The sequence below is a fragment of the Ziziphus jujuba genome, chromosome 1, assembly GCF_031755915.1.
Source record: "Ziziphus jujuba cultivar Dongzao chromosome 1, ASM3175591v1".
Lineage (NCBI taxonomy): Eukaryota > Viridiplantae > Streptophyta > Magnoliopsida > Rosales > Rhamnaceae > Ziziphus > Ziziphus jujuba.
Window position 1 is genome coordinate 47,987,238 of NC_083379.1, and position 22,280 is coordinate 48,009,517.

General features: G+C 34.6%; 2 pseudogenes; both read right to left on the bottom strand.

Moving 5' to 3' along the window:
• Positions 1-641: 641 nt before the first annotated feature.
• On the bottom strand, positions 642-2,343 carry LOC132800594 (acetyl-coenzyme A carboxylase carboxyl transferase subunit beta, chloroplastic-like; annotated as a pseudogene).
• A 5,364-nt stretch (positions 2,344-7,707) lies between these two features.
• On the bottom strand, positions 7,708-8,777 carry LOC125420569 (photosystem II protein D1-like; annotated as a pseudogene).
• Positions 8,778-22,280: the final 13,503 nt, after the last annotated feature.

Genomic DNA, 22,280 nt, shown 5'->3' on the forward strand with positions numbered 1-22,280 from the left:
TATATATATATTTAATATATATTAAAAAAGTATTTAATATATATTAAATAAAAAAAAAGAAAATATTATAAGTCTTTAAAGTATATAATAGACTAAAATATACTAAGTACGTATATAATATAATTAATGTAAATCAAAAGTGTAAATATGTAAATAAAATAAGTAAATGAATGGGCTTATTCATCTTTCTACATGCAATATATGTATGATAATTCACGTTTTCATTATGTTCATTATTTATTTTCATTATTCTTCATTTTTGTTTTTCCCTTCATGAAAAAATTCATTATAATACGATCCGACAGAAGAAATTCTTAGTAAAATCGGGGATTCTTTAGGGATATAGAAAGATACAGGATCCCCTTGCTCAATTTCATTGACGAAAGAGATAGAATTCACTCTTTTTATTTTGTTTGCTAGAGATTTCCTGACTTGACTAGTAATCAGGGCTATCAATAAAAAAAAGTATCGGCATGATTCTTTTTCCAATTTAATCTTATGTTACCAAAGAAAAATCCCTTCTTGGAATTTTGACTTTGCTTCCTATAAACTAAATAGCTACTAGGTTGCCACAAAACAAGTAATAAAATTTTGAATTTATAAAATTTAATAATTTATTAAATATTAAATTAGGGATAAAATTAAGGATAAGAATATATGGCTCTCTTTAATTTTACTTTTGATTTCATTTTTCGATGCAAAGGAAATAAAGCATGGAGCTGAAATAACTCACTCAGAATACCTATTAAAGGATTACGTGGTACGATTGGATCGAATAAGCCCTTATGGAATAAATATTCAGGCGCTTGTGCACCCTTGGGTACTGTCTTATTAAATGTTTGTTTAATTACTCTTTTATCCGCAAATGCAGCATAGGCATTTGGTTCGGCAATAATGGTATCTCCCAACATACAAAAACTAGCTGTCACCCCGCCTATAGTAGGAGATGAAAGGATTGATACATAGAATGACTTATTATTTGATTGATAATAATATAAAGCAGAAGATATTTTAGCCATTTGCATAAAGCTCAAACTTCTTTCTTGCATACGTGCTCCTCCAGAAGCACACACTAGAATAAGAGGTAAAAATTTATTGGTAGCATGTTCGATCAAACGTGTGATTTTCTCTCCCACTAACAATCCCATACTACCCCCCATAAACTAAAAATCTATATCCCCGATTGCTACAGGAATATGATTTAGTCGACCTATGCCTATTTGAACAACATCAATTAATCCTATCATTCTTTGATTAAAATCAATATGTTCTTTATAAGGTTCCTCCTGCGAATGAAAATTTATGGGATCCCTAGAGACCATGTCTTCATCCAGAGGCTCCCAAGTACTTGGATCAACCAAACTTTCAATTCTATATGAATGAGTCATTTTCAAATGATGTCCACAATGTTCACAAATATTCATTGGAAATTTAAAAAGGTTCTTATAATTTAATCCATAACAATTTTCGCATTGCACCCACAAATATTTGTATTTTTTAGTTATCTTTAAATCACTGTTTCTGTCTCTTATTTGTATTTGATTTAGAGAAAACGCTAAATCATTTTTCTTTCTCTTATTTCAGCTATAGCTTTCTTTAATTTGTTTCATTTTAGTTGAGTTGGAGCTCTCTCTAAATCCCTTTTTCTTTTTCTTATTTCAGTTAGAGCTCTCTCGAACTTTCTTTTTCTTAGAGTTTTTGCACTATCATTCGTACTGGTTCGTATACTGGAACTGCTGCTTTTACTACTCTTATCTCTTTCGCCACAAATGTAACTATAAATGTAACTGTCATTGGAATTGACACCACTACTTAAAATATAATGATCAGTACCAATTTGATAATGAAGATAATTATCAATGCAACTAGTAATGTGATTATTTCAACTATATTTAGTATCATACATGTAATGATAATAGTGAGGATCATCACTTTTAGATCATTATTCGGATAACTAGAATTCTGATAACTATAAAAAGAACTTTTTCGTGCACTTAGAAAAGAATGATCGGTGTCAATCTCAAAAATTCGATTTTCAGTATCAAAATATGTGGTATTACTATCCCAAAAGAAAAAAGTTTGATCAGATATGAAATTTTGAATGTACCTCCTGATGCCGACTAAATGATCAACATTACTGTAACTATAATTGTTACTTTCAATCCCATTAGGAATTTTTTAATTCATATGATTTATAATCGGATCTTTATTTACACTGGTATTTTCATTTTCAACAGGACCACCAAAATTATCCATTGATTTACTTAACCCACACCTGTTTTCTAACCCCCTCCTAAACAACATCGAATCAAATCGACATTTTTCCATAAAGCTTTCTTGCCCCTATTTACATGAAAATACAATAAATGAATAGTCATTTGATAAAAATCATTTGAATATTCCGATTAGAATTTAGAATCAGAATAAGCATATAAATCAAATCGCTAGGAATATTAACTAATAACAAGTAGATACTAAAAAAAAATGATTATCCCTTGTGAGAATCCGGAGTATCTCTTCTCTATATATGATAAAATAGGATGAAATATTTTTTCAACTGAAAATAATTGAAAAAGTTTTTATTTTTTTTTATATTATAAATAGAAAATAGGGGGTTCCTCCATGTTGTGTCAAATTTACATCGAAAAAAGAAAAAGTTGTTTTCTTGTATGAATATGAAGAACCTTTTTTTTTGTGTAAAATCTTGCCTACTAATCAGTTTCTATTCCAACACAGAATGAAAAGGACAATATACAGGATGGGTAGAAGAAATTATGATACTTGGCTTGATCCATGATCTGAAATGGCAAGATATAATAATATATAAATAAGATATAATTATATATAAAATAAAAATATAATTATAAAAATGATAATTAAAACATATAAGATAAAAATGAAAAAATACACCAATCCTAAGGATCCATAGGATTAATTATGGATCCAACACAACAATAGAAACGTTTAAGTTGTTTTGCCTTATATTTTGTATTTAAGATCTTGTATATCCAGATAGGTCTGTATCTATCAAAAATTGTTAAAAACCTTTGAATTTGGCTCAATCCTTTTACTAAAAGATTGGGCCAAGTTTAATTTCAATTACAATTAAGAGAACGAACAATAAATAATTACTGGATTACAAAGTATCCATTCCTTCGAATTCAAATTTGATATCCTTCCATACTTCACAAGCAGCAACTAGTTTAGGACTCCATTTACTAGCCTCATAGATAAGTTCATTACCCTCACGAGCAAGATCATGTCCCTCATTACAAGCTTGTACATATGCTTCTAGAGCTACTCAATTAGCTACGGTACCGGGTGCATTTGCCTAAGGGTGTCCTAAAGTTCCTTCGCCGAACTATAGTACGAAATCATCTCCAAAGATCTCGGTCAGAGTGGGCATATACCAAACATGAATACCCTCTAAAGCCACAAGGATAACACCCGGTAGAGAGACCCAATCTTGCGTGAAATAAATACCACAACTTCGATCTTTTTCAATAAAATCATCGCATAGTAAATAAATAAAGCCTAAAGTGATATCTCTTTCCCCTTCAAGTTTACCTACTATAGTACCAGCGTGAATATGATCTCCACTAAACAGACGTAATGCTTTAGTTAGTACACGAAAGTGCATACCATGATTTTTCTGTCTATCAATAACTGCATGCATTGCATGATGAATGTGAAGAAGTAAACCATTATCTCGGCAATAATGGTCTGAAAAAGTATCTAAAAATATCAAATTTAGATATTTGTGCCCTGTCGAAATAAGGAACCATGGCTTATATGTTTGGAATATATTCCATTTTGAGAGAGTTGAAAAAGCACTATCTCGTTGAAAGATTCTATACATCTGCCATTTCTCAAGGCTTTTTTTTTTCAGACAAAGACCCCATTTTCCCCTCTTTTCGGATGGTAGATATTTCTTAGAACATAGAGTGTGAATCAAACCCATGTTTGAATTGAAGTTGACATACTGATGCAAGTTCTTCCCTTCTGAATAAGATAAATTCATATCTAAAAAGAGGTTGACGATAAGTTCTTTCAAAATTGACCGTTTGTCCCTCTGTTAGAAGTGTTCCAGAAATGTTTGCAATCGAGTAAGTATCTTTACGAATGAATCGATCAGATCGAATTGGAAAATGGAAAGATTTGTACAAGTTATACTTTTCGTCACCATTTTGTGGAAAATTATTTAGTATGAATATGTTAGACACCTGTAACTCGATTGGTGAAATAGTATCTCTCTCCAAAAAAACATATTTTCATTTTATCGCCGTGCAAAGAAAATATTTTTTTGCGAATGAACAAGATATTGAGGAATTATCCATATGTAAAATCATAATTATTGATACGGGCCTTTTCCACATAAAAAGGGAATCCTTTGTTACAATAGAAGCATAAGTGATCTGCATTATTCAAGAATCGAAGTCGATTTGCTTTATAAAAAGAAGATATGAATGAATTTCTATGAAATGGTTTCATGGGATTCAGGTAATTATCTTGATCGTGGGATATCATTGAGAAATAGGAATCCGTGTTATCAAAAGATTTCCTATAATTATTTCTAGTATGGAATGAGTCAATCATCCACTTTGATATCTTATTGAACAAAAATGGTGATATTGTTCCTCCATTGATCATGAATTTGGCTTTTTGGGAAGTATCATGATCATCCAATAAAAAGGGTTTCCATTTTTTCAAATGAACGATTTGAAGACCTATTGATTCTAACAATTGATTGCAGAGTTGATCATCCAGACCTTTCAATTCATAGATGTGGATCTCGGACCTATGAATGGGGATACTCCTAAAACTCACAAAGAAAAAAGGAAGTGAGTTAGATATTTCTTATGTACCCATAGGTGCTATATGGGCACATAAGAAATGTACATTTCTCAATACATTTCTTATGTACCCATAGGTGCTATATTGGATTTGAATCAGATTTCAAATCAATCTATACTGGTTGATTGCCTCATTATGTTGTTGCTAGTAAATGCCACTATTTTTGGTTTTGTATCTTCCAAATCATTCCCGCAAGAGGTCTGAGCCCATTTTTTTTTTGATCCTTCAATAAAAAAATTCATTTTCTTCATAAGAAATAGGAGTAGAACCAATAAAGATTTCTTTTTCAATTCATCCCTGAAGCTGAATACCTCATTCAACAATTATTTTTAATCCAATTTGTAGGAATCAATAGAAAAGGCAAATCCCTTATGATACACCAGATCCAACTCAGTTATTGATAGAGTGAATAGATCTGCCATTTCTTGAACTTCTGATTCAAAATCGTGGTGTAACGTGTATCCCTCCCTGTTCCGATCATGGAATAGATGAAATAAATCAAAAAATGGATTTTTGTTCAAGAATGAAATCTTATTAGAACTATCCAGTTCATCCTTCGAAACCATATCACGTCCCAGATTTGATGAAATAGGATGAATTGAGATGGTATTTTGTAAATACGTAATTATCTTGAGTATATTAACTATTTTTTTATTTTCCAATCGCTTGGAAAGGACAAAAGAAACATCTTGTTCTTTCTTCAACAATTTCTGATCTCTAGTGGACCTCTTAATAGGATTCGAACCCAGATGAAGTTCTGACCATCTGTTAAAGAAAAATGAATGAATGGATCTTGTAGGATTCCCAAGAAATTCTTTGATTTCTTCCAGAAGCAGATGATTATTCATTAGCTTCTCATGTTCCATGAATATCTAGGACATTGAGGAATATCCAGAAAGGCATTTAGAGAAACGGTGTGATTCTATCTCGGTTCATTCTGTTTGAAGAAAGGAAGGATCCTAAAGAATCAATCTTTTTTTTGTTGTTGAATCTCTTTTTAATTGATCAAAGTGTGATATTTTGAATCCTCATTATTAATGGAATCGAAATGATCTTTGGAATGATCAGAAGATCCTTTCAATTAGCTAGAATCCGTTACTTGAACAAAACTGAATCTTGTGGAATCATATTAAATATTTAACAATACATTCCGTACCTTGCTAAAAAACCAATCCTTGTTTACCAACCACTCATTGTCTAACCAAATCTAATTCTCTCTCCATTTGTTCTTCAAAAAATCTGATTCATGCGAATTCTTCCACCAAATAAAGAAGAGATCTTGTCGGAATTGCCACATATGAAATTGAGCACAATTTTGCAAAAAAATAGCCCACTTGTTTCTCAAGAAGAGATGGGAAACATGCTCAATATCATTTGATTGAATAGTTGACCCAACTCCTTGTTGTTTGAAGAAACCCTCTACTTGAATTGGTACATTTTCACGAAAAGCAAACATCAGATAACAAATCCAGTCTTTCATTAAGATTTCAAATAGCTATCCCGAATTCAAGTTGATTATGTTTCGCCTCTTCCTTAGAGAAAGACAATCAAACAATTCCCAATCATGGTCCTTGCAGATCGGGTCATCCATAGAATATACACAAAGAAACTCCAGATATTTGATATCTTTCTCTTTGAATGAGATCTCAATTCTAGCGATGGTTTCAATAGATATCTTACAAATAGAATCCCTCTTTTTTCTGATCTAGTTCCTCCACCACCTCCCTTAAAGAGAGGAGGACGGGTTATTCAAATTTCATTTGATGGTTAGAAGCGAATTGAAAACTAAGCAGTGGTAATTCTAAGGATTCCCGTGGGGAAAAATAGAGATGTCTCCTACGTTACCCACAATATGTGGAAGTATCGATGTAATTATATAGAGTCATTCGGTTTGAATGCTACATGAAAAACATAAGCCAGATGAAGGAACAGGAAGACCTAGGATGTAGAAGATCATAAGATGAATGATTCGGCAGATTTTGATTCCTATCCACTCATGTGGTACTTCATTATATGATATATATATAAGAATTATATGATATATACATATATAAGATCCATCTGTATAGATATCATCATCTACATCCAGAAAGCCATATGCTTTGGAAGAAGCTTGTACAATTTTGGAAGGGGTTTTGATTGATAAAAAAGAAGAATCTATTTCAACCGATATGCCCTTAGGCATGGCCATACATAACATAGAAATCATACTTGGAAAGGGTGGACAATTAGCTGGAGCATCACATGCTGTAGCGAAACTGATTGTAAAAGAGCGGAAATCGGCCACATTAAAATTACCCTCTGGGGAGGTTCGTTTGATACCCAAAAACTGCTAGGCAATAGTCGGACAAGTGGGGAATGTTAGGGTGAACCAGAAAATAGTTAATATCTATAGTATATTTAGTTAATATTTATAGTATATATAGTTAACTATTTTAATATTTTTTTGTTTTTAATTTAGATATATATATATATATATATGGGCAAATGACGGGAATTGAACCGACGCATGGTGGATTCACAATCCACTACCTTGATCCACTTGCCTACATCCGCCTTTATTCCAAATTACAAACTTACAAATTACAAACAAATAGGTCAATTTACACCATTTATCATTTTTTTTTCATTCTTCAAACTAAAACTAGAAAAAATGGAATTGAAACTTTTAAATTTAAATGTAAAATAAAAAAAATTTGAAAAGAGGATGTCAAAAATAAAAATTTCTACATAACGAAAGTATGGGTATGTCGAAGTAAAGAAAAAAAATTTAAATAAAAAAACTCCTAAAGGAGCAATACCAAGATTCTTGCTAAAATGTTCAATAACTCAGTATACATTAATACCAAAGTCTTATCCGTTTTTAAACCGAACTTCGACTGCAGCGGGGTCTAGAGGGTAGTTATGAGTGTTGCGTTCATGCATAACTTCCATACCCAAGTTAGCACGATTGATAATATTAGCCCAAGTATTAATTACACAACCTTGACTATCAACTACAGATTGGTTAAATTGAAACCATTTAAGTTAAAAGCCATAGTGCTAATACCTAAAGTAGTGAACCAAATACCTACTACAGGCCAAGTAGCTAAGAAGAAGTGTAAAGAACAAGAGTTGTTGAAACTAGAATATTGGAAGATCAATCGTCCAAACTAACCATGAGCAGCTACGATATTGTATGTGTCTTCCTCTTGACCGAATCTATAATCTTCGTTAGCATATTAATTTTCTATGGTTTCCCTGATCAAACTAGAAGTTACCAAGGAACCATGCATAGCACTGAATAAAGAGCCGCCGAATACACCAGCTATGCCCATGTGAAATGGGTGCATAAGGATGTTGTGCTCAGCTTGGAATACAATCATGAAGTTGAAAGTACTAGAGATTCCTCGAGGCATACCGTCAGAAAAGCTTCCTTGACCAATTGGATAGATCAAGAAAACAGCAGTAGCAGCTGCAGCAGGAGCTGAATATGCAATAGTAATCCAAAGGTGCATACCCAGATGGAAACTAAGTTCCCACTCACGACCCATATAATAAGCTACACCAAGTAAAAAGTGTAGAATAATTAGCTCATAAGGGCCACCATCGTATAACCATTCATCAATGAAAATCGCTTCCCATATTTGGTAAAAATGCAAACCTATTGCTGCAGAAGTAGGAATAATGGCACCAAAAATAATATTGTGTCCATAAAGTAGAGATCCAAAAACAAGTTCACGAATATCATCAATATCTACCGAAAGGGCAGCAATGAAAGCGATAAAAAATACAGAAGTTGCGGTCAATAAGGTAGGGATCATCAAAACACCAAACCATCCAATGTAAAGATAGTTTTCAATGCTAGTTATCCAGTTACAGTAGCGACCCCATAGGCTTTCACTTTCGTGTCTCTCTAAAATTGTAGTCATGGTAAAATCTTGGTTTATTTAATTATTAATCATCAAGGACTCCCAAACACATGAATTTTCTATAAATAGATAATTGAGGGCTTGTTATTCAACAGTATAACATGACTTATATACCCATATCAGCCAATATTCAACATCCATAGATATATCGAGGTTTTTATCTATCTACATTCATCCATTTTTTTGAATAAACTGAATAAATAAATTGAATAAAAATAAAATAAAAATAAATAAGTTACAAAATTTGGATTAAAATTCGAATTTAATTTAGATACATATAATTTCTATAGAATAATTAGAATGGGTTGCTTGGGACTCGAACCCGAAACTAATCGGATGGAGTAGATAATTTACTTCATAGAATTAGAAAATAAAAAAATTGGTAAAAATCTCTCCCCAAACCGTACTTGCATTTTTCATTGCACACGGCTTTCCCTATGTATACATCTAAAAGCCAGCTCGTTCCCTAGACAAGCCTCTAAGAAAGTTGAATATTCAGTTGATCAACCCTTACTCTTACTACATGAACATTTCATAATAGACAACTAAATAATTTTTTTGTTATCTCTTCAGCATTTAAGGATAATTTCCATTTCCATGGTCAAACAACCAATCATTCATGATTGACCAGATCATTGATGCAAACAATATCCAGATACCAAATTCGCCCTCTATATCACCTTCAAAAAGTCGAATGAGTTCTTGAAAAAATCAAAAAAAGAATGCTTTCTTCCTACGTAAAGAACTCTTCCAATAATCTTTTCAAAAAAACCCATACAATACTTTTGTGTTTACGAGCCAAAGTTTTATGACAAGAAAGTCGAAGTATATATTTTATTCGATACAAACTCTTTTTTTTTTTTTTTTTAAAGGATCCACTGAAATAATGAGAAAGATGTCTGTATATACGGATAAATTGGTTAATAATCTTAAAATCTGACGAATCAGCTTAGGTTGACTTACTAACAGGATGTTTTAATGCATTACAAAATTTCATTTTAGCCAATGATCTAATCATTGGGCTAATTAGAATTAATGTATCAAGCTTCTTTATAGCATTATCCATTATAAATGAATTTTCTAGGTTTTGATTCTGTACCACTGAAAGATTTAGTCGCACACTTAAAACATAGCCTAAAAACCTGAAAGAATGGTTGGCTGATTGGTTTATATAGATCCTTCCTGGTTGAGCCCACACATAAAAATGACATTGCCATAAAAGGTGATACGAACCTAGGACGACCTGCTCCTAAACCCGTATTATATTAGCCCGAATCTTTAATTAAGTTCAAGTTCTAATGGAATGGACCTCAACCCCTAACCAACCTGTGGTTAGAAACCTTGGTATAATGTAGACGCCACAATAGGGGATGGAACCTATTGATAAGTCAAGCTAAAACAACCAATTCTCTAATGGTGTTTTAGGTGTTCTCAAAGAACAAAGAGATAATTAATCTCATAAGTATTTTCTTAATCAAATCAAAGTTGTATTCTTATTGAAAAATAAGCCTTTAAATAGGCTACAAAGCCACGAAATAAAACCCTAAAAATAAAGAAAAACCAGCCACCACACATAAAGAAACCTGGTTGGCTGAAACTATACTTCCTTTCCTAATCTAAGTTTGATTAATTAATTCCTTTATATTAAATTAGGAATTAATTAATTTACAATGGAAAGAATAAAATAAAAACCTTCCTAAAGTTATTTTTCCAGAAAATAAATAAATAAAAGCCAAAAAGTAATGGTAGTTTCCTAAAACAAAAAGTAAAAACAAATTAGGACACTAAAAATGCTAGCCTTTTTGATCAAGTTGACTTTGATCAATCTTTGACCTCTTTGAGCTTCAAATCAGCTTCTAGATTCTTTTTAGGATGCCAAATAAGCTGAATATGAAGTCCCACACGTTGCCCATGCTTGGAAAAATAAGAAAAGGCTAATACAGTAAAATACAGTAAAGCCAGCATGCAATACAGCAAATTCGGCCAAATTGTTGATGCTGTCCGTACAAGCCCTTTTTGATTGCATTTGAGGCTGCTTTAACTTGATTCAATGAATTATTAGGCATATGTATTGAACCCATAAAGCATTGGAACCATTTCATGCTTCTCGGACTCCAAAAATGTACCAAAACCGTCACCCGGGTCCGTATCGGCTTCCACCACTTGGATGCTTAGAATAGGCTTTGTATCTTCAAGTATGGACAAGTTCTGTTGAGATTGATTACCCACTGTATAAATACTTCCATTTTGTCCTTAAATCTCTTAATTTGAGCTCTTGTGATTGGCCTAGTCTTCATCCGTGTCGAGTCAGCACCCCAGCGGGTTATCGGTTGAGCGGGCTCGGGCGGAATCACATCATTCCCCTCCTCTTGAAAAGGATTTGTCCTCAAATCAAGATCATCACCTGCAGAAAAAGGAGCTAAATCAACAACATTAAATGCAACACTCATGTTATACTCACCCAGTAAATCAAGCTTGTAGACATTCTTGTTATTCGGCTCCAAAACTTGAAAACGTCCATCCATAGGCGGTATGAGCTTTGAGTTTCTTTGTTTAGGAAACCTTTCCTTTAGTAAGTGCAACCAAATCAATTCCCCTGGGTCAAACACTATTACAACAAAATCTAGAAATACATGCTCATTATGGTAAAAATTACACTTTTTAAAGTTAGCAATCAATATTTCCCAAATTCTCAAATTACCAATAAGTAAAGCTCTCAACAATGCAGATAAAGTTCTATGCAATAAAGACATCTTTAAATAAGTATCTTTAAAATTCATGGTCAGCAATGATTTCTTATTCATAATTACTTTATTAACATCACCAAAGCTAAGATAAAAATTTATATTCTTCCTTTCTTGTCTTCCTTTTCCTTTCTCACTCAATGCCATCTCACCTTCCTCACTCTCGGCTTTTGCACCAAATTTTTCACTCTTGGTTTTATTAAAATATTTCCACACAAGTTGAGTATTAGAAGACTTACCTTGGATAGCAAGCTTACCTTTTCCCTCTTGATTGGATGGTAGTCCAATTGGAATTTCATTTGGGAAGACATCTCCAAATTCCTTCAAAAAAGAAATCATTGAATTTGGCAATTCAAGTTCTTCAAAGTTAGTTTGATCATTAAAATAATTTTCTTTATAAATGATGACCAGCAAAGGTTTCTTACACCCAATAACCTTATTAATATCCCCTAAACTCAAATAAAAGTTGCTACTTGACCTTTCTTTTCTTTCTTTTTCCTTTTCTCTCTCGGATTGGCACAAACCTTCGGATTTCCCTTCCTTCTCCAAGCTCTCGGGTTTGCCACTTTCTTTCCCCTCTCTTTCAGTTTTTCCTTGATCTTTCCACTCAATATGAGTCTTATAAACCTTACCTTGATCAGCAACCTCATTCTTACCTTCTTGAAAGGATGGTGAAGCCGTTGGTGCCATACTTGCTTTTTCCTTGAGCTTTTCGGCTTTTCTCCTTTGTTGCATTTGTAATTGGTCTTTGTAAACCTCTTTAGGAGATAATGGTTCCAGCTTGACCTTCTTCCCTTTAAACTTGAAAACAATACTATTTTCTTGACCAAAATGAGTATCATTTTAATCAAATTGCCATGGTCTACCTAATAGTATATGTCCAGCAATCATGGGTACAATATCACATAAAACTACATCCTCATATCTACCTATATTAAATTTTACTTTGGCTTGTTTATTCACTTTTATTTCACCACCATCATTAAGCCATTGTAATCTATAAGGTTCTGGATGTTTAATAGTTATTAAGCCTAATTTATTAACTACAATGTTACTAATTACATTTGTACAACTTCTACTATCAATAATCAGACTACAAATCTTACCTTGAATTTCACATCGGGTGTGGAAGATGTTCTCTCTTTGAATTGCATCCTCATCTTTGTATGCAGCAAGTACTCTCCTAGAAAACAAGTTTAATTCAGCATTGGATGCTTGCAAGGTTTCGGGTTCATCCTCCAAGTCCTCCTCCTCTTGCTTGACTTCATCCTCACTTTCTTCACTTTCCGATTCTAGCTCGTCATTGCCCTTTAACACCATGATTCTTCTATTCGGGCATTGGCTATCAATGTGTCCTCCTCCTTGGCACTTAAAACACACAACATCATGAGTTGTAGAAGGTTTAGGATCTAATTTTACCTCATTCTTTGGTGCTTGGACATATTTGATTCTAGTCTCCTTCCTTGGCCAGTTTGAACTTTCTTCTTTGACTTTCGGCTTTGGCTTGCTTTCATAGATGGGATTGTTCCTCCAGCCACTTGAATTGGACCTTCCACTATTGGAAACACCTCCAAACCATGATCTTACACCCCTCCTCTTGAATTGATGCTCTAATTTAATAGCCACATGCAACATCTCCTCCAATTCCACATATTGTTGCAATTCTAGTTGATTGGCTATTTCACGATTCAAACCACCAAGAAACCTTACCATGGTTGCTTCCATATCTTCATTCAAGTTCAATCTCATCATAAGCATCTCCATCTCCTTGTAATAATCCTCCACAGATCCATGTCCTTGAGATAAAGATTGAAGTCTTTGATGCAGCAACCTATGATAGTGTGATGGTACGAATCGCTTCCTCATGGCTCCTTTCATTTGTCGCCATGTATAATCAAGTCATCACCAACTCTCCTTTGGGTGTTTTGCTCATTGGTCCACCATTGGAGTGCATAATGCCCAAACTCCATTGCTGCCAATTTCACCTTCTTAGCCTCCGAATAATTATGGCGGTCAAATATCATCTCCATCTTTTCTTCCCACTCCAAATATGCTTTGGGGTCACTTTTTCCCATGAATGGTGGGATGTTGATCTTGATATTGCTAAGATTGTCATCTGTTTCTTCCCTCCTATATCTTCCATGGCCAGCTCTATCTTGGACAGCAAAAGTTTCGTCCATACCTTCCTCAAAATCTCCATCGAATGGCTCCTCATCAAATTCATGTCTCGATCTTTCGCGACCTCCTCTTCCTCGGCCTCGTCCTCCATGGAATTCTTGCCTATTTCTTGTGTTCGGAATTCCTTGGGAAACTTCTAGCCTTCCCATACTTTGATTCACATGTTCAACTTGAGCACTAACCCGCTGTATTGACTCCAAAACAGCTCTCATGTCCACTTGGTCTCCACTCCTGGTAGCTCGGGCATTGCCATGGAATGCTACGGACTCTTCCTCATTGATCCTCAACGGTGGATCTCCTCTTCTTATTTTAGAATCTACCATGTTAGTAAAATACTGCAAAAAAATAAAATAAACCCTCACAATATTCACTCCCTCACGTGTTTCACTCAAACAAGGTCTCGACACTCGTGTTTGCACACTAATTTCGGCTTTTACCCTCTTTTAAGCTCACACACTCTTGCCTTTTTCCACTCAATGAATTATCTCAAAGTTCTAATTAAAACACCCACAAAACAGCAATTAGATCACTAGTATGTTTTAATTAAACTTATCAACAAAGCAGTAGCAAAAAGTAGGCAATACCGAAAGAATCCAACAAATCCTAATTTTTCGGCTTTCTAGACAAGAAAACACAAAATAATGGGAAAACGTTGGAATTTTTGAAAACTTGCACCAGATGGTAGTAGATTATGAGTTCAAGAATAAAATTCCAGAAAAAGAAATTCAAATACGAACAAGAATCAAAGAGAACAAAATTATAGAAAAGTGTTGGTTGTTGTTCTTGTAATTCAAGTTTTGTATCAATTCCTTTATCTAATTTTAATCCAAATAATTTAAGCACCCAAAATCCAAATATCCAGCAGCAAAAATAATTCTCCAGCAACTCAAATACTGAATAAATAATAAAAAACCAGCAGCTCCAACAAATTTTCAGCAAACAAATCAAACTCCAACAAACCGAAATATATATATATTTTTTTGTTCAGCTTTACCTCTTCTTTCTTTTTTTTTTTTTCACTCACAGAACACAAACAACTGCAGTAGCAAGAATAATTACCAAAATTGCAATTCCAACTCCAAAACAAACACCAAACCCGTGACCTCCAAATAAACAAAATGTGCAGTTTTTTTTTTTTTTTTTAAAATGTTGCCGCAAACTTCTTTTTTTTTTTTCTTGTTTTCTTTTTTTTTGTTTTTTTGTTTTTTTTGAATATATGAATGCAAATATTTAAGACTAAAACAGCAAAGAAAAATCAACAAAAACCAAATTAACAAGAACAATGATAAAAGACAACCAACAAACTAGGAAACAAAAATACGATAAAAGTAGGAAATCCTAATTCAACTAGGAATGACCTGCTCCTAAACCCGTATTATATTAGCCCGGATCTTTAATTAAGTTCAAGTTCTAATGGAATGGACCTCAACCCCTAACCAACCTGTGGTTAGAAACCTTGGTATAATGTAGACGCCACAATAGGGGATGGAAAACCTATTGATAAGTCAAGCTAAAACAACCAATTCTCTAATGGTGTTTTAGGTGTTCTCAAAGAACAAAGAAATAATTAATCTCACAAGTATTTTCTTAATCAAATCAAAGTTGTATTCTTATTGAAAAATAAGCCTTTAAATAGGCTACAAAGCCACGAAATAAAACCCTAAAAATAAAGAAAAACCAGCCACCACACATAAAGAAACCTGGTTGGCTGAAACTATACTTCCTTTCCTAATCTAAGTTTGATTAATTAATTCCTTTATATTAAATTAGGAATTAATTAATTTACAATGGAAAGAATAAAATAAAAACCTTCCTAAAGTTATTTTTCCAGAAAATAAATAAATAAAAGCCACAAAGTAATGGTAGTTTCCTAAAACAAAAAGTAAAAACAAATTAGGACACTAAAAATGCTAGCCTTTTTGATCAAGTTGACTTTGATCAATCTTTGACCTCTTTGAGCTTCAAATCAGCTTCTAGATTCTTTTTAGGATGCCAAATAAGCTGAATATGAAGTCCCACACGTTGCCCATGCTTGGAAAAATAAGAAAAGGCTAATACAGTAAAATACAGTAAAGCCAGCAAGCAATACAGCAAATTCGGCCAAATTGTTGATGCTGTCCGTACAAGCCCTTTTTGATTGCATTTGAGGCTGCTTTAACTTGATTCCATGACCTCTTAGGCATATGTATTGAACCCATAAAGCATTGGAACCATTTCATGCTACTCGGACTCCAACAAATGTACCAAAACCGTCACCCGGGTCCGTATCGGCTTCCACCACTTGGATGCTTAGAATAGGCTTTGTATCTTCAAGTATGGACAAGTTCTGTTGAGATTGATTACCCCCTGTATAAATACTTCCAGGTTGTCCTTAAATCTCTTAATTTGATCTCTTGTGATTTGTAACACCCAGTCCCGAACCATGTAGGAAATTTTTGCACGTTGACCGAGGTTGATCGTTGACCGTTGACCGAAGGGGTCAAAAGTTGACTTTTTGATCCGGTTGGAATTCTAGGTTGACTGAGGTACCGTTACAAAGTACACGTTGGCACGAGTTCGTAGACTGGTAGCACGTTGAAAACAGAGCTACGGTTTGAAAGTTTTGAGCAAAACAAGTTGAGGTCCAAACTGTCCAAGGGGCGCCGGGGTTGACTTTTTATTCATGCAAGGTTGAGCGTTGACTCATGCATGGTTGTGAAGTGCTCGTCGATACGAGTCCGTAGACTAGCGGCACGTCCGATTTGGACATGTGGTTTGAAAGTTATGGACTTGTAAAGTTTTTCAAATACTGTATTATTTTAATATTATTTTTAAACGCGTAACGATATGCCACGTGTGACTTAATGAAGGTGACCATGTGTCACCATGGTGAAATGCCACATGTCAACCATGTGTAAAAATCAAATTGTTTTATTATTATTTTAAATAATAATATTATTATTAATATTATTTAATCATTTTTATTTTATTTCTTTTTCTTTTTCTTTTCTTTTTCTTTTTCTTTTCTTTTCCCCACGTGGGAAAACACCCTTTTCTTTTTTTTTTTCTTTTTTTTTCTTTTTCTTTTTCTTTTTTTCCTTCTCTTCCCCGACCCATCAACAAAAAATGCAGAATTTCTCTTCTCCCTTTCTCTCTCCTTTGACTCTCTCCCTCTCCCTGTTTGACCGGCGTTTTGCTGGATTTCAATCCCCAGAATGCTACACGCACCGGCCACCGGTGTAGCCCGTCTCGCCGCGAACTCAGCCACCAAATTTCCCGGCCAGCCGCCGCCGGACGCGCCCAGATCAGGCCGGCGAAGTCGCGGCGGCGGGTGGAAATTTTTCCGGCGATTCTCGCCGTTTCCGACCAACCCAGCCCGTCCCATACCTCTATCCCACTATTTTCGACCCCTCTGAGTCCATTTCCGGGGTTAGATTGCCCAAAATCCCCACCGTTTGAAAGATCCCTTGATATCAAAACCGGCCAAAACTTCCCGACCAAATTCCGGCCACCTCCAGCGGAATTGGGGTCGATGGAGACCGGATTTGTGATCCTCGTTCCACGAGCTTCGATTCGGTATATTAGTCGACCATTTTGGTTAAAGTTTGTGTTTGACCCCCCGGGTACCGGGTATTATTTACCCGAATAAAATATTAATTTATTTGACTGTCTGTGAATTTTGTTCTAGGAGCACCGGTGAGTCGTAGAATTGATCCCGTAGTGGATCGTGGGTTAATTGCGTGCTCCAGGTGAGTGACCCACCTTCAAATTAATTTTGGGGAATTTAATTGGTGAATATATTATGTGTGATTTAAATATTTGGAATTTAATTTCTATGTGCCAAATATTTATTTGATTTATTGTGAAATTATTTGTGAATTTATCGGATTTAAGAAATGTGCATTTCACCAATTTATGCCATGTGAAATTATTTTATGGTTTTGCGAATTTTGAAATTCGGGTGGTTTTAATGTTAAATTGGGCATGATTTGATTTTCAAATATTTCAAAGAAAATATTTGGTTATGTTGGTGATTTCAATTTTTATAAAATATGCCCATGGAATATTATGAGATTTGATTATGATATTTCGAGAAATTATTTATGCTTGGAAAAATGCGGATATTTGAATTGATGGATTTGGGAGTTGGTGGAGTTGAAAATCATGGAATTTATGGTATTGATTATAAAGAAATTGTGGAGAATTTTCCAGTTCAAGCGGATGGATTATGCCCGCTATGCTTATGAAAAATGTGAAATTTGTTTTATAATTTAAATTTGTGGATTTTATGATTTTTAGATGCACCGTGCACGTACTGGTGTTCTGATTTTATGTGATATGGTTAGTGTGCACACGGTTGTGATTAGCGCGCAGGTGGGTGTGAGTAGCGCGCGGTTGATATTATGAGGTTGTCCTGTGGTTGCCATCGGATGAGGGTAGGCCACCCCCCCTTGGCCGGGACACCAGGTTAGCAGCGGCGCAGTGGGACGCCACGCGACCGTATGCCGGTTTCTCTCTATAACCTCCTGTCTGGCGGTACCTTGGGACGCTGGGTACTGTTGGCGCCACTGGTATATAGTGGGTGCATCAAATGATTTTCAGAACTGTGTTTTAAAAATAAAATGTTTTAAAGCTGTATTGGAATTAAAATTAATTATTACTGTTCTGGTATTTATTTGATGTCTTGGTTTTCGAGGAATACGAATAAAGGGTTTTGTGAAAATGTTTTAAAAGGGGAACTTTTCCAACTGAGAGAATTGTAAGGGTTTTGAGAGAAATTATTATTTCCAATTTATTATTATTTATCTACTTATTACCGTGATATTATATTGTATAGTAGATAGGGTCACTCACTGAGATGATTAGCATCTCACACTCTTAAATTCCGTTCCTCTAGGTACCAGGTTGTCGTTGTTCATTCGGAGCGGACTCGATCTTCCTTGCTGTTTTAGTTCGTGAAGTACCCTGCTCTTTTTTTATTGCAGTTGTAATATTTCTTTCACTCTTGTTGTATTTATTTTGCACTGGATTACTGTATTTGTTTTATTTTGAAGTGCTGCAATTTGTGGAAACAATTTGTAGTTTGTGGGAGGAATAAGGAGATGAGTATAGAAGTGTGTTTTCAGTGCAGGTAGTTTGTGGTAAGTAAATCCCTTAGGGGAGGCTCTGTCGGATTTTCCGTTGGAGGGTCCGGTAGGGTTTCCCTGGGATCAGGGCTATCTAGGGTTCCGGGGAAGGAATTCTGGACGGGTCCTGACATGATTGGCCTAGTCTTCATCCGTGTCGAGTCAGCACCCCAGCGGGTTATCGGTTGAGCGGGCTCGGGCGGAATCACATCAAAAGGACAAGAAAATATTTCCATTTATTCATTAGAAGAGGTGTATCTTTTGAAACCAAAATTGATTTTCCTTGATATCTAACATAATGCATGAAAGGCTCTGTGAAGAACCATAAGACCGCCGGAAAATCATTAGAAAATACTTCTTGTATAGGATGTTTTATTTTTCCATAGAAATAAATTTGCTCAAAAAATACCCCAGAAGATGTTAATCGTAAATGAGAAGATCGATTACAGAGAACAAGCAAGATGGATTCGTATGCATAAACATGAGAATTATATAGGAACAAGAAAAATCTTGAATTACTTTTCAAAAAAAAAAAAAAGAAATAGATTTTTTTGGAGTAATAAAACTATTCCAATTATAATACTCGTGAAGAAAAAGCTGTAATAAATGCAAAGAAAGGGCATCTTTCACCCAATGGTAAAGGGTTTGAATCAAGATTTCCAGATGAATGGGGTAGGGTATTCGTACATTTGATACATAATTTGAATATGGGAATTTGTCCTCTAAAAATAGAAATATTGAATGAATTGATCTTAAATTAGAATATTTTATGATTTCTGGCCTCGAAGATACTAATCGTTGGAATCATAAGGAAAATGGAATGATGCAAACCCGCCTGAGCTCACACCACCAACAACTCTCTGGGGTACTGATCTGATACAGATGAAAACTGGACCGATCACTAGGGCTCAAGCTAAGAGGTTTAAGGATAACCTTGCTACCTTTATCCAGAGAGTAATTCATTCTCAAAAGGGCTTGTCCACACCTAAAGATAAAAGACCTGTTTTAAGTATCCGAGTGGTGGAAGCTGATACATCGGATACCCATACATCGGACATTTTATATCGGACACCCTTGCCTCGGACATCGGAGCCTTGCCTCGGACATCTGATCTCGGACTTCGGGCATCGGATGCAACTTAGCTCGGACAAACATTAGTTAGCTCGGCCAGACATAACTTAGCTCGGACAGACATTAGTTAGCTCGGCCAGACACAAGTTAGCTCGGACATACATCAGTTAGCTCAGATAAGCCATAAGTTAGCTCGGACATCAGGCAGACATAAGTTAGCTCGGTTGAAGACATAATTCAACCTAGATGTCAAAGTCAACTCGTTACCTAATTTGCGATTGACTTTATTTCTTTTTGGGTTTTTATTTATTTATTTTCTAGACAAATAACTTTAGGAAGGTTTTTATTTTATTGTAAATTAAATAATCAAACTTAGATTAGGAAAGGAAGTATAGTTGCGGCCAACTAGGTTTCTTTATGTGTGTGGCCGGTTTTTCCTAGGGTTTTTAGGGTTTATTTTGTTTTTTTCAAAGCCTATTTAAAGGCTTATTTTTCAATTAGAATACAACTTTGATTTAATTAAAAAAATACTTGTGAGATTAATTATCTCTTTGTTCTTTGAGAACACCTAAAACACCATTAGAGAATTGGTTGTTTTAGCTTGACTTATCGATAGGTTTTCCATCCCCTATTGTGGCATCTACATTATACCAAGGCTTCTAACCACAGGTTGGTTAGGGGTTGAGGTCCATTCCATTAGAACTTGAACTTAATTGAGATCTGGACTAATATAATATGAGTTTAGGAGCAGGTCGTCCTAGGTTCGTATCATTTGGTATGAGAGCTAAATTTTGTTCAGGTTTGATCTATCATTATTTGTTTTATTTGTTTTTGTTTTATTCTGCAATTTTAGCATTAGGTTAAGGTTTCATCCATCCCATACACATTCTGCATCTTTAAAAAAAAAAAAAAAAGATTCCTAGTTGAATTAGGATTTCCTAGTTTTATCGTATTTTTGTTTCCTAGTTTGTTGGTTGTCTTTCATCATTGTTCTTTTAATTTGGTTTTTTGTTGATTTTTCTTTTCTGTTTTAGTCTTAAATATTTGCATTCATATATTCAAAAAAAGAAAAAAAGAAAAAAAAAAAAGAAGGTTTGCGGCAACATTTAAAAAAAAAAAAAAAAAGAACTGCACATTTGTGTTTATTTGGAGGTCACGGGTTTGGTGTTTGTTTTGGAGTTGGAATTGCAATTTTGGTAATTATTCTTGCTACTGCAGTTGTTTATGTTCTGTGAGTGAAAAAAAAAAAAGAAAAAGAAGAAAGCCGAATATAAAAAAAATATATATATATCGGTTTGTTGAAAATTGGTGTTGAAGTTTGTTGCTGGAAATATTTTTTTGTAACTACTGCTTTGCTGATTATTTATTCCATATTTGGAGTTTCTGGAGAGTTATTTTTACTGCTGGATATTTGAGTTTGAGTGCTAAATTATTTGGATTAAAATTAGTTAAAGGATTTGATACAAAAACTTGAATTACAAAGAACAACAACCAATAACTTTTCTATATTTCTGTTCTCTTTGATTCTTGTTCGTATTCGAATTTCTTTTTGTGGAATTTTATTCTTGAACTCATAATCTACTACCATCTAGTGTAGTTTTCAAAAATTCCAACGTTTTTCCATTATTTTGTGTTTTCTTGTCTAGAAAGCCAAAAAAAATTAGGATTTGTTGTATTCTTTCGGTATTGCCTACTTTTTGCTACTGTTTTGTTGATAAGTTTAATTAAAACATACTAGTAATCTAATTGCTGTTTTATGGGTGTTTTAATTAGAACTTTGAGATAATTCATTGAGTGGAAAAAGGCAAGAGTGTGTGAGCTTAAAAGAGGGTAAAAAGCCGAAACAAGTGTGCAAACACGAGTGTCGAGTCCTCATCTGAGTGAAACACATAAGGGAGTGAAATTATAAGGTCCTATTTTATTTCTATTGCATTATTATACTAACATGACAGAATCAAGAATGAGGAGAGGAGAGCCACCCTTGAGGATCAATGAGGAGGAGTCCGTAGCATTCCATGGTGATGCCCGAGCTACCGGGAGTGGAGACCAAGTGGACATGAGAGCTGTTTTGGAGTCAATACAAAGGGTTAGTGCTCAAGCTTGAGCATATGAATCAAAGAATGGGAAGGCTAGAAGCCTCACAAGGAATGCCGAACACAAAAAATAGGCAAGAATCCATGGAGGACGAGGCCGAGGATAAGGAAGTCGAGAGAGACCGAGAGAGGAATTTGATGAGGAGCCATTCGGTGGAGACTTTGAAGAAGGTATGGGCGAAACGTTTGCTGTGCAAGATAGAGCTGGCCATGGAAGATATAGGAAGGAAGATACAGATGATGATTTGGGAAATATCAAGGTTAACATTCCACCTTTTATGGGTAAAAGTGATCCCGAAGCTTATTTGGAGTGGGAAGAAAAAA